The sequence below is a fragment of the Nerophis ophidion genome, linkage group LG19 (assembly GCF_033978795.1).
Source record: "Nerophis ophidion isolate RoL-2023_Sa linkage group LG19, RoL_Noph_v1.0, whole genome shotgun sequence".
In the NCBI taxonomy this organism is placed as follows: Eukaryota; Metazoa; Chordata; class Actinopteri; order Syngnathiformes; family Syngnathidae; genus Nerophis; species Nerophis ophidion.
This window is the reverse complement of record NC_084629.1, coordinates 14,717,934-14,734,737: the sequence shown is the minus strand read 5'-3', so window position 1 is coordinate 14,734,737 and position 16,804 is coordinate 14,717,934. Positions and strand designations below refer to the sequence as shown.

Sequence of the window (16,804 nt, the reverse complement as noted above, 5' to 3'; positions counted from 1 at the left end):
GACATCAGTGTGTAAAGGATATCACCACATGGGCTCAGGAACACTTCACAAAACCACTGTCAGTAACTACAGTTGGTCGCTACATCTGTAAGTGCAAGTTAAAACTCTACTATGCAAAGCAAAACCCATTTATCAACAACACCAAGGAACGCCGCTGGCTTCGCTGGGCCCGAGCTCATCTCAGATGGACTGATGCAAAGTGGAAAAGTGTTCTGTGGTCTGACGAGTCCACATTTCAAATTATATTTGGAAACTTTGGACGTGGTGTCCTGCGGAACAAAGAGGAAAATAACCATACGGATTGTTATAGGCACAAAGTTCAAAAGCCAGCATCTGTGATGGTATGGAGGTGTATTAGTGCCCAAGGCATGGGTAACTTACACATCCGTGAAGGCATCATTAATGCTGACTGGTCAATACAGGTTTTGGAGCAATATATGTTGTCATCCAAGCAACATTATCATGGATGCCCCTGCTTATTTCAGCAAGACAATACCAAGCCATAATGTGTGGTGCATTATGAAGCGTAAAATACACCAGCGGAGACCCCGGACTGTTGAACGACTGAAGCTCTACATTAAACAAGAATGAGAAAGAATTCCACTTTCAAAGCTTCAACAATTAGTTTCCTCAGTTCCCAAAACGTTTATTGAGTGTTTTTAAAAGAAAAGGTGATGTAACACAGTGGTGAACATGCCCTTTCCCAACTACTTTGGCACGTGTTGAAGCGAAAAAATTCAAAGTTAAATTATTATTTGCAAAAGAAAATAAAGTTTATGAGTTTGAACATCAAATATCTTGTCTTTGTAGTGCATTCAATTGAATATGGGTTGAAAAGGATTTGCAAATCATTGTAGTCCGTTTATATTTACATCTAACACAATTTCCCAACTCATATGGAAACGGGGTTTGTATTTAACATCCGCATATGTCAACTATGAAATTTACATGTACGTGTGAAAATAGAAGAAACCAAATTATTGGATAAATCAGACACATTTAGTGCATGGAAAATAGTGAGTTAAAAATCAGAGTAATTATAGCCATTTGTTCGTAGGTGAAATAGAATGCTGACATGGTAAAAGTACCCATATTGAGTTTACATGATCCTCTCTAGTAAGGTACCATTTCAACTTTGAATACTATTGATTGATTGATTGATACTTTTATTAGTAGATTGCACAGTACAGTACATATTCCGTACAATTGACCACTAAATGGTAACACCCGAATAAGTTTTTCAACTTGTTTAAGTCGGGGTCCACGTTAATCAATTCATGGTAAAAATGCTAAAAATGCTACATGCTAACAGAATATGATAACATAGCAAGATAGCACATAAGTACACAATGTGCTAAGGTCGACCTTTTGAATAGATGAAATGCTGACAACTGGTTTGCTAACGGATTGGAAAATACTACAGTGGCCCTATTATGATACCTGTTTTTATATACTTTGGATCTACATAGGTACCAACAAAACTTAAAACAAACCCTGGGGGCCTGGTGGTGATATTTATATAACAATTCTGCCATTGACAGTTGTAGGTCTTAAAATTATTTACTCGACATGAGATAGATAGTATTTTATTGATTCCTGAAGGAGAGTTCCTTCAGGAAAATAAAAATAGGGATGTATCAATATCAAAATCTCCCGGTACGATATTGTTTTCTTTCAAATGTTTAAATGTCTGAATAAATTAAACTTGAACCTAAACTTGATCATGATATTAAGGCCACAGTACAATATTAATGTTGTATTTGTACAAAGACTTTATTAAAGAATTGCTATTGCGACATTTAGACCATCAAAAATTTTAGCTAATTTTTATACTTTGCAAACTCATCCCGCGGGCCGGATAAAACCTGTTCCGTACGTTTGACACCCCTGGTTTAGAATAAAAACACTTACTCTAATGGTTTAGGATGAAAACACTTACTCTAACTGAACACAAACATAATGTTAAAATGTTCTAATCATATTTATTACTACAAGCAAGTATTTTAGGTGCAAAATTGTATGGCAACATCCACTGTGTCCCTCAACTTTTACTTTCTGAATAGCAGTGTCCTCTACAGTGAACTTTTTTTTTTTCCAGGTAATGATAGCTAATCAAGTAGCTTCGGTGTGCAGCAGTTACTTTCTCTCGCCACCACATGCATTGGACGAGTCTGTTTTGGGGCGGAACACTCGAGACGAACAGAATGCGCTTTATTACCGCCACCACAAAGGTTGTTTTCGCCAGGGTTTGTCTGTCTGTCTGTAAGCAAAATAACTTAAAAAGTTATAAACAGACTTTGAAAAAAAAAAAAATCCTCTATCTACTACGAAATGGAACACACTTCACTTCCTGCTTTCATTCTACGCCTCCACATTGCAGACCCTCGCTGTGCAGAGGATTCTGGGAGATGTGGTTTATTTTCAGACCCACCAAAAAAAGGGAGCCAGGATACAAATGGTAAATGGGTTATACTTGTATCGCACTTTTCTACCTTCAAGGTACCTATAAGTCAGTTTTTTCCATAGTTTGGGTGCGACATATAATCCGGAGCGATTTATGTGTGAAATTATTAACACATTACCGTAAAATATCAAATATTATTATTTATCTCATTCGCGGAAGAGACGAAGAAAATGTCAGAAATCGTCACACACACGTCAGCAATCGGCGGGGAGGGTCATGGCAGAAGTGCATTGTGTGTCATGGAATGCTAACTGCTAACTGCTATATGCTACTGCCGTAGTTATTAAAATGGTTCATTTCTTCGTTGGCGGTGACTTATAAAAACTGAAAAGGACTGAACAAAAATTGGACCAAAAAAGGAAATCGTGTACTGCCGATTACAAGCTGGACATAGTGAAATATGCAGCAGAAAAGGAGAAGAGGAAGCGGCGCATACCTTTGGAGTTGGCAGAGTTGTTTAGAAGCGACATCGAGGAAGATTTCATCGGATTTATCGATTAGGAATGACACGATTGTTTGGTTAACTTATAGCATGTTCTATATGTTATAGTTATTTGAATGACTCTTACCGTAATATGTTACGTTACCATACCAGGCACGTTCTCCGTTGGTTATTGATGCGTCATATAATGTACACTTATTCAGCCTGTTGTTCACTATTCTTTATTTTAAATTGCCTTTCAAATGTCTATTCTTGGTGTTGGATATTATCAAATAAATTTCCCCCCAAAATGTGACTTATTCTCCAGTGCGACGTATATATATGTGGTTTTTTTCCTTTTTTATTATGCATTTTCGGCCGGTGCGACGTATACTCCGGAGCGATTTATAATCCGAAAAATACGATACTCAAAGCACTTTGACACTATTTCTACATTCACCCATTCACACAAACATTCACACACTGATGAGAGCAGCAAGGCTCCAACCACGACCCATTAGGAGCAAGGGTGAAGTGCCTTGCTCAAGGACACAACGGATGTGAAGAGTTTTGTAGAAGGCGGGGATCGAACCAGGAACCCTCAGGTTGCTGGCACAGCCACATTTAACACAGATATCCCCAAAGGTATATAATCATTAAGCAAACAGTCAATACCTTACCAAGTCCTACCAGTGCCAGTGAAAAAACAATTTTGTTGAAGGCAGCCGGGAAGCGGAGTTTGCAGCGTGACCCCAAGGATGCAGATAACGGCAGACTGAGGTAAAAGTATATATCCATCCATCCATTTTCTACCGTGTATTACCTTTGGGGTCGCGGGGGGCGCCGGTGCCTATCTCAGCTACAATTGGGCTGAAGGCGGCGTGCACCCTGGACAAGTCGCCACCTCATCGCAGGGCCAAAAATTTGCACAAAAAAAATGCAAATCGTCTTCATAGGAAAATACTCTCTCGGCAGAAGAGAGTCTTCAGAGTACAGGGCAGGGCTGCAATAAATAGGACCCGGTTTGTCAACAAAGAACAGGTGTGTTAGGATTTTCCAAACAGGTGTGAGAACAAGAGCTCAGGCGTAAAGGGAAAAACCCACACAGGAAGTGAAAAACGGAAAACTGGAAGTGTAAATAGCACCATGTACAAGTCAAACAACACAAGTCCAACCACTGTCACGGAGGGTTAATGACACCATGTTTTTCAACCGGTTTTGCGTAAATTTTACAATTATATGCTTGTCCGTCCCCTAAAGGTGTAGACTAACTTCCTAGTGTGATTGGCGCAGTGGAAGAGTGGCCGTGCGCAACCCGAGGGTCCCTGGTTCAAATCCCACCTAGTACCAACATCGTCACGTCCGTTGTGTCCTGAGGAAGACACTTCACCTTTGCTCCTGATGGGTGCTGGTTGGCGCCTTGCAGGGCAGCTCCCTCCATCAGTGTGTGAATGTGTGTGTGAATGGGTAAATGTGGAAGTAGTGTCAAAGCGCTTTGAGTACCTTGAAGGTAGAAAAGCGCTATACAAGTACAACCCATTTATATGCCGAAACACCCTAAAGTTACTGTACGTTGGGTTTTTGGTAGAACAGTGTTGAGTTATTGGAGAAATTTCAAGTCAACGTCACTTATGGCAGGCAGACAAACTTTGTGGTTTCATAACCCTATTTGTGTTATGTGTACAGGAGGAAGGAGACGGCACAGGCAGGAGGGACATAGTATTTAACTATATATATATATATATATATATATATATATATATATATATATATACACATACATACATATATATATATACACATACATACATACATACATATATATATATATATATATATATATATATATATATATATATATATATATATACACACATTATATATATATATATATATACATCAACAATAAATGAAGTGTGTGTACTAATCCAAGATGTGTGTAGTGTGACTATGTGTGTGAATTAACTGTAGTGTGTTAGTGGTAGTGTTGAACAAGAGGTCCGGAAGTCTAATAGGGGCGAGGCAGGCTCTTAGGTCCGTGAGCAAAGTCAGGAAGTTGGGGGCGATAGCGAGGCGTCAACCGTGAAGTGAAATGAAGTGAATCATATTTATATAGCTCTTTTCTCTAGTGACTCAAAGCGCTTTGCATAGTGAAACCCAATATGTAAGTTATATTTAAACCAGTGTGGGTGGCACTGGAAGCAGGTGGGTAAAGTGTCTTGCCCAAGGACACAACGGGAAGCGGGGATCAAACCTGGAACCCTCAAGTTGCTGGCACGGTCACTCTACCAACCGAGCTGTACCGCCCCTGTCTGTGTCCAGGCGGGAGGTCGAGATCCAAGAGGCAGTCAGGGAAGCAGAGGGAAAACGGGGAGAGGAGACACGCAGTTTGTTGACGAGGGAACGGCGGTTGTACAAAACTATGTTCTGGCACCAGATAGCAGGCTGTGCTGGCTTAAGAAGGCAGGTCTCATCATCAGCTTCAGGTGTGTTGATTGCCGCCGATTAATTGCAGCTGCTTGCTGTGACAATTTGTCAGAAAATTAAAACCACATGCAACAGAGTCTGCCAACAAATATTTGGCCTTTTGTGAGGAGTGACTCTGTAGTAGAATACTACTGTGATATGTTTCAATAAAGTACTGTAACTTTTCTTACTAAATGTATTCTTTCTTTCTTTTCTTTCATTAATTATGACTTTGATGCCAGCAACACGTGACAAAGAAGTTGGCAAAGGTGGCTATAATGACTGATAAAGGTGAGGTATGCTCATCCAACACTTATAAGGAACCTCCCACAGGTGTGCAGGCTAATTGGGAACAGTTGGGTGCCATAATTGGGTATAAAAGCAGCTTCCATGAAATGCTAATTCACAAACAAGGATGGGGTGAGGGTCACCACTTTGTAAGCAAATTGTCAAACAGTTTTAGAACAACATTTCTCAACGAGCTATTGCAAGGAATTTAAGGATCTTACCATCTACGGTCCGTAAAATCATCAAAAAGTTCAGAGAATCTAGAGAAATCACAGCACGTAAGCGATGATATTACGGACTTTTGATCACTCAGGCGGTACTGCATCAAAAACCGACATCAGTGTGTAAAGGATATCACCACATGTGCTCAATAACACTTCATAAAACCACTGTCAGTAACTATAGATGGTCGCTACATCTGTAAGTGCAAGTTAAAACTCTACTATGCAAAATTCAAACCCATTTATAAACAATATTCTGAAACGCCGCCGGCTTGGCTGGGCCTTAGCTCATGTAAGATGGACTGATGCAATGTGGAAAGGGGTTCTGTGGTCTGACGAGTCCACATTTCGAATTATATTTGGAAACGTGATGCCTGGACGTGATGTCCTCCAGAACAAAGAGGAAAAAAACATTCGGATTGTTATATGCGCAAAGTTCAAAAGCCAGTATCTGTGATGGTATTGGGGTGTATTAGTGCCCAAGGCATGAGTAACTTACACATCTGTGAAGGCATCATTAATGCTGAAAGGTACATACAGGTTTTGGAGCAACATATGTTGTCATCCAAACAACGTTATCATGGACGCCCCTGCTTATTTCCGCAAGACAAGTGTTACAACAGCGTGGCTTTGTAAAAAAAGAGTGCGGGTAGTTTCCTGGCCCGCCTGCAGTCCAGACCTGTCTCCCATCGAAAATGTGTGGCACATTATGAAGCGTAAAATACGACAGCGGAGACCCCGGACTGTTGAACGACTGAAGCTCTACATAAAAGAATGGGAAAGAATTCCACTTTCAAAGCTTCAACAATTAGTTTCCTCAGTTCCCAAACGTTTATTGAATGTTGTTAAAAGAAAAGGTGATGTAACAAAGTGGTGAACATGCCCTTTCCCAACTACTTTGGCACGTGTTGCAGCCATGAAATTCTGAGTTAATTAGTTAAAAAAATATATAAAGTTTATGAGTTTGAACATCAAATATCTTGTCTTTGTAGTGCATTCAACTGAATATGGGTGGAAAAGGATTTGCAAATCATTGTATTCCGTTTATATTTGCACCGAACACAATTTCCCAACTCATTGAAACGGGGTTTGTACATCCTTATCTTTTTTAACTTGAATTTATGGAGGATGAACTGCTGGGTATAGAAGCGAGCACGGAGAAAGAGGAGACGTTGGAGCAGACGGATGCAGAGAGTGAGGTGAAAGTGAATTGAAGCTGCAAAATGTGGAACTTGAAGCCAAGCTATTTCAACATAAGCGGGAAAAACGTCACTAACCAGCAAAAAACAGACAACTGTCCATCGAGTGAGTCACACTTTATGTTGATCATGATACACGCAGCACAACATGTGTGTATCATGACAGACGGCGAACGCTGTCTGGCTAGCTGTGTACAAACCAAAGATGAAATGTGGGCTAATACTTTACAGATACCGTAATATGATTGTTCATTTCTTTCACTTAGTACAAATTGGTGTCCTATCGAATTGTGTTGTGCATTACAAACTCAAACGCGTTTCGTGCTGACGTAGAAACTGCTTATCCCTTGCCGTAGTTAGCTTCTATGGCTAATATCGTAGCACGCTCATGTGAGTTCTTCTGTGTTCGCTCTTACAATATCGATGTTGTTACAGTTTGGTTATTATACAGGTTACGGAATGTATTGGAAGTATTGTTGGCAGTTTTTGAATGCATTTTTAAAGTAATTTTGTGGTAGAGTTGATTGCTCACATTAGCTGCAATGCTAGCCACCAAGAACAAGCTGATTTTTACATGTTAGAAAGCGAAAAAAAACAAAAAACTTTTGTCTTCTTGTCTCTGTGATTCCCAGGATTCCTACCTACTTAGTGGCCTAGTGCAGTGGTTTTCAAATGGGGGTACGCGTACCCCTGCGGGTACTTGAAGGTATGCCAAGGGGTACGTGAGATTTTTTTAAAATATTCTAAAAATAGCAACAATTTAAAAATCCTTTATAAATATATTTATTAAATAATACTTCACCAAAGTATGAAAGTAAGTTCATAAACTGTGAAAAGAAATGCAACAATGCAATATTCAGTGTTGACAGCTAGATTTTTTTGTGGACATGTTCCATAAATATTGATGTTAAAGATTTCTTTTTTTGTGGAGAAATGTTTAAAATTAAGTTGATGAATCCAGATGGATCTCTATTACAATCCCCAAAGAGGGCACTTTAAGTTGATGATTACTTCTATGTGTAGAAATCTTTATTTATAATTGAATAACTTGTTTATTTTTCAACAAGTTTTTAGTTATTTTTGTATCTTTTTTTCCAAATACTTCAAGAAAGACCACTACAAATGAGCAATATTTTGCACTGTTATACAATTTAATGAATCAGAAACTGATGACATAGATAAAGCTGTATTTTACTTTATCTCTTTTTTTTAACCAAAAATGTTTTGCTCTGATTAGGGGGTACTTGAATTAAAAAAATGTTCACAGGGGGTTTATCACTGAAAGAAGGTTGAGAACCACTGGCCTAGTGGTGAGAGTGTCCGCCCTGAGATCGGTAGGTCGTGTGTTCAAAACCCTGCCGAGTCATACCAAAAACTATAAAAATGGGACCCATTCCCTCCCTGCTTAGAACTCAGCATCAAGGGTTGGAACTGGGGGTTAAATCACCAAAAAGCGGGGCCACCGCTGCTGCTCACTACTCCCCTCACCTCCCAGAGCGTGGTCAAGAGTGATGGGTCAAATGTAGCGAGTAATTTTGCCACACCTAGTGTGTGTGACAATCATTGGTACTTTAACTTTAATTGCCGTTTTTTCAAACCCTTTTTTCTGTCGTTTATGCCTCACACATTTTTCAACCCACTTCAACCGTTTCACTGTCAAAACATTCCTCTTAATTAGGACAAAAAACAATGTTTTTGTTTTTTTTTTTAACTGGAAAAATTCCCAGTTTTCTCGAATTCTGTAATACTAGGGGTGTATGTAACAGTACACAAAAATGTTGGTTCGGTACGTACCTCGCTTCAGAGGTCACGTTTCGGTTCATTTTCGGTACAGTAAGAAAACAACAAAATATACAATGTTTGATTATTTAACAAATTTGCTAAATCTTCCACCAAAAATATTTTTCTTAGTGAAATATTGGGGCGGTATAGCTCGGTTGGTAGAGCGGCCGTGCCAGCAACTTGAGGGTTGCAGGTTCGATTCCCGCTTCAGCCATCCTAGTCACTGTCGTTGTGTCCTTGGGCAAGACACTTTACCCACCTGCTCCCAGTGCCACCCACACTGGTTTAAATGTAACTTAGATATTGGGTTTCACTATGTAAAGCGCTTTGAGTCACTTGAGAAAAGCGCTATATAAATATAATTCACTTCACTTCACTTCACAAATATTTGATGTGAAGTAATCGGAAACTTGGATAGGTCAATAATTCATGATAAAATTGATTTTGATTCAATATTTTGTTTTGAGCAATGACAATTTGAAAGAAAAAAAAAACAGCTTTGTTTTATTGGTCAACGTTGAAACTTTTTCTAAATTACATTTATCCTTTAAACTTTTATTTCAGTTTTGTTTATGTTTTTGTTTATTTTAATAGTATTTTTAGAATGTGCCGTGGGCCTTTAAAACATTAGCTGTGGGCCGCAAATGGCCTTCGGGGCACACTTTTGACACCCCTGCTATAGATAATAAAAAATAAAATCTGATTAATCAATGGATAAAAAGCAGAGCCTGGCGACTCATGCGCGTTTATCATAACTCTCTCGCTTTCTCTGTCTCTGCCCCTCCCTCACGAATGTTGCTGCGTGCACCACTTTTTTGTTTTGCTTTTAACCCCTTCTTAACCCTGAACGTACATTGAAAATATACACAAACCTAACTTAAAATACCCGACATTCGACGCATTTAATAAACCCCACCTGGACAGCTCCGCAAAGAGGACATATCCCGTGTAAAGAGGAGGTGTGGTCAGTTAATCATAGCCCCGTCGTTGCTAGCATGCCATGTGTTGTTTTTTTTTTGATTGATTGAAACTTTTATTAGTAGATTGCACAGTTCAGTACATATTCCGTACAATTGACCATAAGTGTTTCAACTTGTTTAAGTCGGGGTCCACGTAAATCAATAAATGGTGCCTCGGTGTGCATTGTTTACACAACGTGCGGTGCGCTACTTATATGTCCGTGTCGTTCGGTACACATCCGTACCGAACCGAAACCCCCTAACCGAAACGGTTGAATACAAATACAAGTACCGTTACACCCCTATGTAATACCATTTCGCAAATAAAAATGTTACTACTTCAACATAGCAGCACAGTGGTACAGGGGTTAGTGCATGTGAGTAGTCCTGAGTTCAATCCCAGGCTCGGGATCTTTCTGTGTGGAGTTTGCATGTTCTCTCCGTGACTGCGTGGGTTCCCTCTGGGTACTCCAGCTTCTTCCCACCGCCAAAAACATGCACCTGGGGATAGGTTGATTGGCAACACTAAATTGGCCCTAGTGTGTGAATGTTGTCTGTCCATCTGTGTTGGCCCTGTGATGAGATGGCAACTTGTCCAAGCTGTACACCACCTTCCGTCCGAGTGCTGTTGAGATAGGCTCCAGCACCCCCCGCGAACCCAAAAGGGACAAGCGGTAGATAGAAATGGATGGATGGACTACTTCAACATTTCTCAACCGTTTTGGAAAAATTCCAGCACCAACCATTTCAACTCATTTGAGACCATTCAAGTATTTTACCATTTTCAAAAACATTCCCGATTTTCCCAAAATTCCCTAACACCATTTACTACCTCAACATTTCTTGCCTGATTTAAACAATTCAACACCAACCACTCCAGCTCGTTCGGGAATCGCTGGCTTTCCTTTGACAGATTGTGAACGACAGGCAAAATTCCCCCAAAAAGTGCAATTCCCCTTTAACACACAAATAATTTGACTTGGTAGACTGTGCTCTCTTAGTTTAACGTAAGAACTACGAGAGAACGCAGTACCGTGACGGCCATGACTATTTCTAAGAGGGGAACAAGCTGTCCCTTCTGCAGACTGTGTACCTAATAAGTCAGTGTGCACATGTTGTCGACTAAAACACTGACCAACGCAGTGGCCGGGTTCTTCATAAAATATTGAAGCCTCGAGAGTGGGGCTGTTCTCACATCTTCCAAAAATAAAGCATTTTTTTCTCCCCTTTAATATTCACTTAGGAGAAGCTGAAGCCGTGCCAAACAAACAGGTAACGTGGCCGCGAGGCAAAAAGAGCGGACTCACTCTGCGTTTGGCAGGCACAATATGAGCATCGCATGTTGTCATACACTACTTCAATTAGCACTGCATAGTTACAGGGTAGGCCCTGTGATGAAGTGGCGACTTGTCCAGGGTGTACGCCGCCTTCCGCCCGATTGTAGCTGATAGGCATCCGCGACCCCAAAGGGAATAAGCGGTAGGAAATGGATGGATGGATAGTCACAGGGTACTAAAATGTCAATACTTGGAATACTGACGTATACAAAGAAAGTAGATAAGTGTAGTCATCAATCATCAATCAATCCAAGTGCAGCCACTCGAATTTTACCGCGGCACCACTGCATTTGCCGCTGCCGCCTTTGTCATATGTTGTAATGCCCCAAAAAATTTAGCAACATTTGCGGCAAGAGCATACTGTGACCACCCTTGACTTTTTACTTGTTAATAGACGAGGGATGTAACAATAAACGCCATCCATCCATTTTCTACCGCTTATTCCCTTTTAGGGTCGCGGGGGGCGCTGGCGCCTATCTCAGCTACAATCGGGCGGAAGCCGGGGTACACCCTGGACAAGTCGCCACCTCATCGCAGGGCCAACACAGATAGACAGACAACATTCACACTCACATTCACACACTAGGGCCAATTTAGTGTTGCCAAACAACCTATCCCCAGGGTAACAATAAACGGTATAATGATAATTTGCGATAATTCCCGACGGTTAGTAATATTGTTTAATTTTTTAATGACCGAAAAAACGTCATTTATTCGTGCATTTTCAGCAACACGAAGTCAGGCGAGTGCGCACTAGCGGTGTTTGGCTTGATGATCATGGCGGACCAACGACACCGACTTTGCTGCAGAGATTTTTTCCTCTCGGAGTAAATGGGGCCAAGCGCTTGGTTTAACGTCATATTCCCTCGCCTCCCGCCGTGCGTTTAAAAGCACACTGCTGTGTTTAGATGGAGACAGGTGTGGACAATATTGTCCTCACACTTAAATTATACAGCAAAAGAGAAAACTATTTGATGTTTTGCAGCAGGCGATGCGCCATGAACGTTTTCACAACTTGTTTATAAAGTTTTTACTTTGTTTACTGGGATGCTCACTCCTTTAAGCCACGGCCCCCTGACACCTCTTCTTAACTGTCTATGCGACGTCAAGGCTTGGTTAGCCCAGAATTTTTTAATAATGAATGAGGGAAAAACGGAAATTTTAGTTTTTGGTCCGGCCCTCACTGAATAGGGACCATTGCAAAATTATGTGCGTCCCAAAGTCACCAGCCTTGGCGTCACTATAGAAAGCGATTTTAAACTAGACAAACAAGTCAATGGCGTTTTAAAATCGTGTTTTTATCACCTTCGTCTTTTAGTAAAGGTTAAACCGTTTTTAACTTTTAAACTTTTTGAACAAGTCGGGGATGCTTTTATTTCAAGTCGCCTGGACTACTGCAATGCACTTTATGCTGGCATTAGCCAAAAATCTCTCTGCCGGTTGCAGTTAGTCCAGAACGCGGCAGCAAGACTTTTAACAGGGGCCAGGAAACGCCAGTATATAACCCCAATTCTTCAGAGTTTGCACTGGCTCCCTGTTCATTTTAGAATTGATTTTAAAACATTGCTGTTTGTTTTTAAATCTTTACATGGACTGGCACCTCAATATATCTCGGCCCTTATCCAAATTTAGATTCCTGCGTGCGCTCTGAGGTCCGAAAGCCAGCTCCAGCTCGTGGTGCCCAAGACCAGACTTAAGACCAGGGGAGACAGGGCCTTCTCTGTGGTCGGCCCTAAGCTCTGGAACACTCTGCTGCTCCATGTTCAAACTGCTTCCACAGTGGAGTGTTTTAAGTCTCGTCTTAAGACCCACTTTTATTCTTTGGCTTTTAACACTACGTGAGTTGTGTGGTCCTCTGTCCTCTGTGTTTTTTATACACTTTGATTTCTATTTTGTGTGAATTAGTGTGAATTATATTTATATAGCGCTTTTCTCTAGTGACTCAAAGCGCTTTTACATAGTGAAACCCAATATCTAAGTTACATTTAAACCAGTGTGGGTGGCACTGGGAGCAGGTGGGTAAAGTGTCTTGCCCAAGGACCCAACGGCAGTGACTAGGATGGCGGAAGCGGGAATCGAACCTGCAACCCTCAAGTTGCTGGCACGGCCGCTCTACCAACAGAGCTGTTTTAATTGATTTTACCCTTTAAAATAGTTTTTAATCATATTTGTTTTTATAGGTTTTATATTTATCTATTTTTTGTTTTTATTCAGTCATTGGTGGAGCATAATATATATATATATATTTTTTTAATTTTATTGTATTTTTTACAATTGTTTTTAACATGGTTGTGCAGCACTTTGGAAACGTTATTGTTGTTTAAATTTGCTATGTAAATAAAGTGGATTGGATTGGATTTATTTAACTGCAAACTGTATCAGTGATCAAATAAACATCAATACTACCTATAATGTTTTGTCATCTCATCGAATTGCACACAGGGGGTGAAGATCGTTTATTCGTGTGTGAGGTATCACTACAGGTTTTTTTGTTGGCCATACTGTTTTACTGAAACACTACGGGAGGCGTTGAAGAAGAACAAAGCTTGTTTATTAGACGTCATCTTCATTAGCCAAGCTGCTTTGTGTTTTATCTTGATATCAAAAAGTAAAACCAAGGTTTTGTTTACATTAATTGTGTTTTTTTCAAGTCACTTCAAAAATCATTCATGTGACATCCTTTTGTTAATGTCTTATTGTGTATAGTTAATTCCTATACGACATATTTCTGCTCAAACTCATAATGGATCTTTCCCGATACATCATTCTACATGATGTACATAACTAAATAAAACTAAAAATTACTCTCTATCAAAATGTAAAAATATAGATGAAGGCATCACGTAATGACAAAAAGCTGACAAGTTGATATTATGGAATAAAAAAAACAACTAATGTTTGTATCAAAATATATGGATAACGTTTATCTATAGTCCTTTTATTAGACATTACAAATGACATGATGGTATTACGTTGACACCTCAACACTGTTTTACTTAACAATCAGTAATCATGATTTCAATACTGATAACAATAATCTTAACTAGTACTTTGGCTACAATTGGCAGCCCTAGATCTTATAGATGAACATACATATTATATACATGAAAATAAATATATGTATATATATATATATATATATATATATATATATATATATATATATATATATATATATATATATATATATATACAAACCCCGTTTCCATATGAGTTGGGAAATTGTGTTGGATGTAAATATAAACGGAATACAATGATTTGCAAATCCTTTTCAACCCATATTCAATTGAATGCACTAAAAAGACAAGATATTGGATGTTCAAACTCATAAACCTTGTTTTTTTTTGCAAATAATAATCAACAAAACGTGCCAAAGTAGTTGGGAAAGGGCATGTTCGCCACTGTGTTACATCACATTTTCTTGTAACAACACTCAATAAACATGTGGGAACTGAGGAAACTAATTGTAGTTGAAGTGTTAAAGCCTCATGAGAAATAGAATGCTAACATGCTAACAGATTGACCAAAGAAAGTGCCTAATTGAAAAGTTGTCGAAGCGCTAAATCCTCATGAGAGGAATAGAATGCTAACAGATTGGGAAAAGAATATGCCAAAGTGAAAAGATGTTGAAGTGCAAAAGCCTCATTAGATAAATAGAATGCTAACATGCTAACAGTTGACATGCTAACAGATTGGGCAGAGCAAGTGCCACAGTGAAAAGTTGTCAAAGCTCTAAAGCTTCATTGGATAAACAGAACGCTAACATGCTAAATGTAGGATCGTTAATGTAACAACACTGTTGGTTGCAAGCAACAGTCAATTATGCTGAAAATGAATCAAAGATAATTCATGCTACTAACTTATTCTTAGTCTGCATTTAATTTGTCTCCACCGCATTCCGCCCGGCAACAACATGTCAATGGTAACCCCACGTTTATTAATCGCAATCATTTATTTTTTTAATCTACCTGCAGTGGAAATAGTCTAATAAAACGGCTAAATAATCATTATACATATTCGGTATTTGAAGACAAATAGTGTTTTTGTTCAGTTTTAGTATTAAAGGCCTACTGAAACCCACTACTACCGACCACGCAGTCTGATAGTTTATATATCAATGATGAAATACTAACATTGCAACACATGCCAAAACGGCCGGTTTAGTTTACTAAATTACAATTTTAAATTTCCCGCGGAGTTTCCTGTTGAAAACGTCGCGGAATGATGATGGGTATGATGACACGTGTTTGTGACGTTATTGGTTGGAGGGGACATATTAGCCCAGCACCACTCACAGCTAAAAGTTGTCTCTTTTCATCGCATAATTACAAACTATTTGTGTTGCTGAATATTTTGCAATTTGTTGAATTAATAATGGAGACTATAAAGAAAAATGCTGTTGGTGGAAAGCGGTGTATTGCAGCTGCCTTTAGCAACCGAAACACAGCCGGTGTTTCTTTGTTTGTTGTGAAGCTTTAGCGAACAGGTTTCTCTACCACATGTCAACCAGCAAGTTTTTGGATGAGAAAATTGTGATATTAAGTCGGCTCTTACCGGAGACTTGTGGAGAGTTAGCGTCCTCCTGCAGCAGCTGTCATCTTGGCTCCTCCATTGGCCTCTCTCAGAGACACTGGCGGTCACTGCAGCCCTCCGACTTTCAGGTATGACTTTATAATCTCACTACAACACTATTTACACAATCAACAGATAAGGGATTTTCCAGAATTATCCTAGTAAATGTGTCTAATAACATTAATAACATCTGAATCGCTCCCACTGCACTCGCCTTTTTATTTTTTTCTAGTGCTTCACTCTCACTTTCCTCATCCACGAATCTTTCATCCTCGCTCAAATTAATGGGGAAATCGTCGCTTTCTCGGTCCGAATCGCTCTTGCTGCTGGTGGCTGTGATTATAAACAATGTGAGGATGTGAGGAGCCCTAAAACCCGTGACGTCACGCGCACATCGTCTGCTACTTCCAGTACAGGCAAAGCTTTTTTTATTAGCGACCAAAAGTTGCAAACTTTATCGTTGATGTTCTCTACTAAATCCTTCCAGCAAAAATATGGCAATATCGCGAAATGAACCTGCTTTCCCCGTTTAAATAAGAAAATCTCATTTCAGTAGGGCTTTAACAATTTAGCTTTTTCTCATTGCATGGGGCCTGTAGCTCTATACATTTTTTTTACACCACAGCCTACTTTTAACTACTACTACTAAATTGTTGCGGCAGCTAGAAACTCGATCATGATTAAAATGTGAATAATTGTGCAGTCCCAGTCAGTGTGCTATACTTTGCTTGAAAGCAATCATAGTACTTTTTTTTTTTTTTAAGTGCCAACATGTCCAAAGACAAACAGGCCCACACTTGCTCTGGATGACATCACTCAACGGCTACAAATCCCACATCCTTCCCTGCTTCCTTCTGGAGCCTTCATTGTGAGTATGTGTCTCAGCAGTTCAGACATGATGCAAGATTCACGTCCGAGTCCTAGCAAAAAAAAGGGGCGTGAATAATGGAAGGAAGTTCAAACCTGATCTTTGGTGTGTCTGCTTTCTCAATTTGCACTACTGCCCCCAATACGGTGCCCAGTGGGTGGGATTGTTTAAAAAAAAAAGGAGAAGAGAAATGATGGAATCCAGCTCCTCCAGTCTGAGCAATCTAA

At 39.7% G+C, this 16,804-nt stretch overlaps 1 protein-coding gene across 6 annotated transcripts in view; it reads right to left on the bottom strand.

Moving 5' to 3' along the window:
* st6gal2a (ST6 beta-galactosamide alpha-2,6-sialyltranferase 2a) overlaps positions 1-16,804 on the bottom strand; it is a 188,053-nt gene that overhangs the window by 120,171 nt on the left and 51,078 nt on the right. For 2 of the 6 annotated variants that reach the window (XM_061879283.1, XM_061879282.1), the window contains exon 1: positions 3,709-3,987. The exons of the other annotated variants lie outside the window; for them this stretch is intronic. The gene's annotated coding sequence lies outside the window, so the exon portion shown is untranslated. Of the gene's footprint in view, positions 1-3,708; positions 3,988-16,804 lie in introns of those variants that run through there. 6 annotated transcript variants of the gene reach the window in all.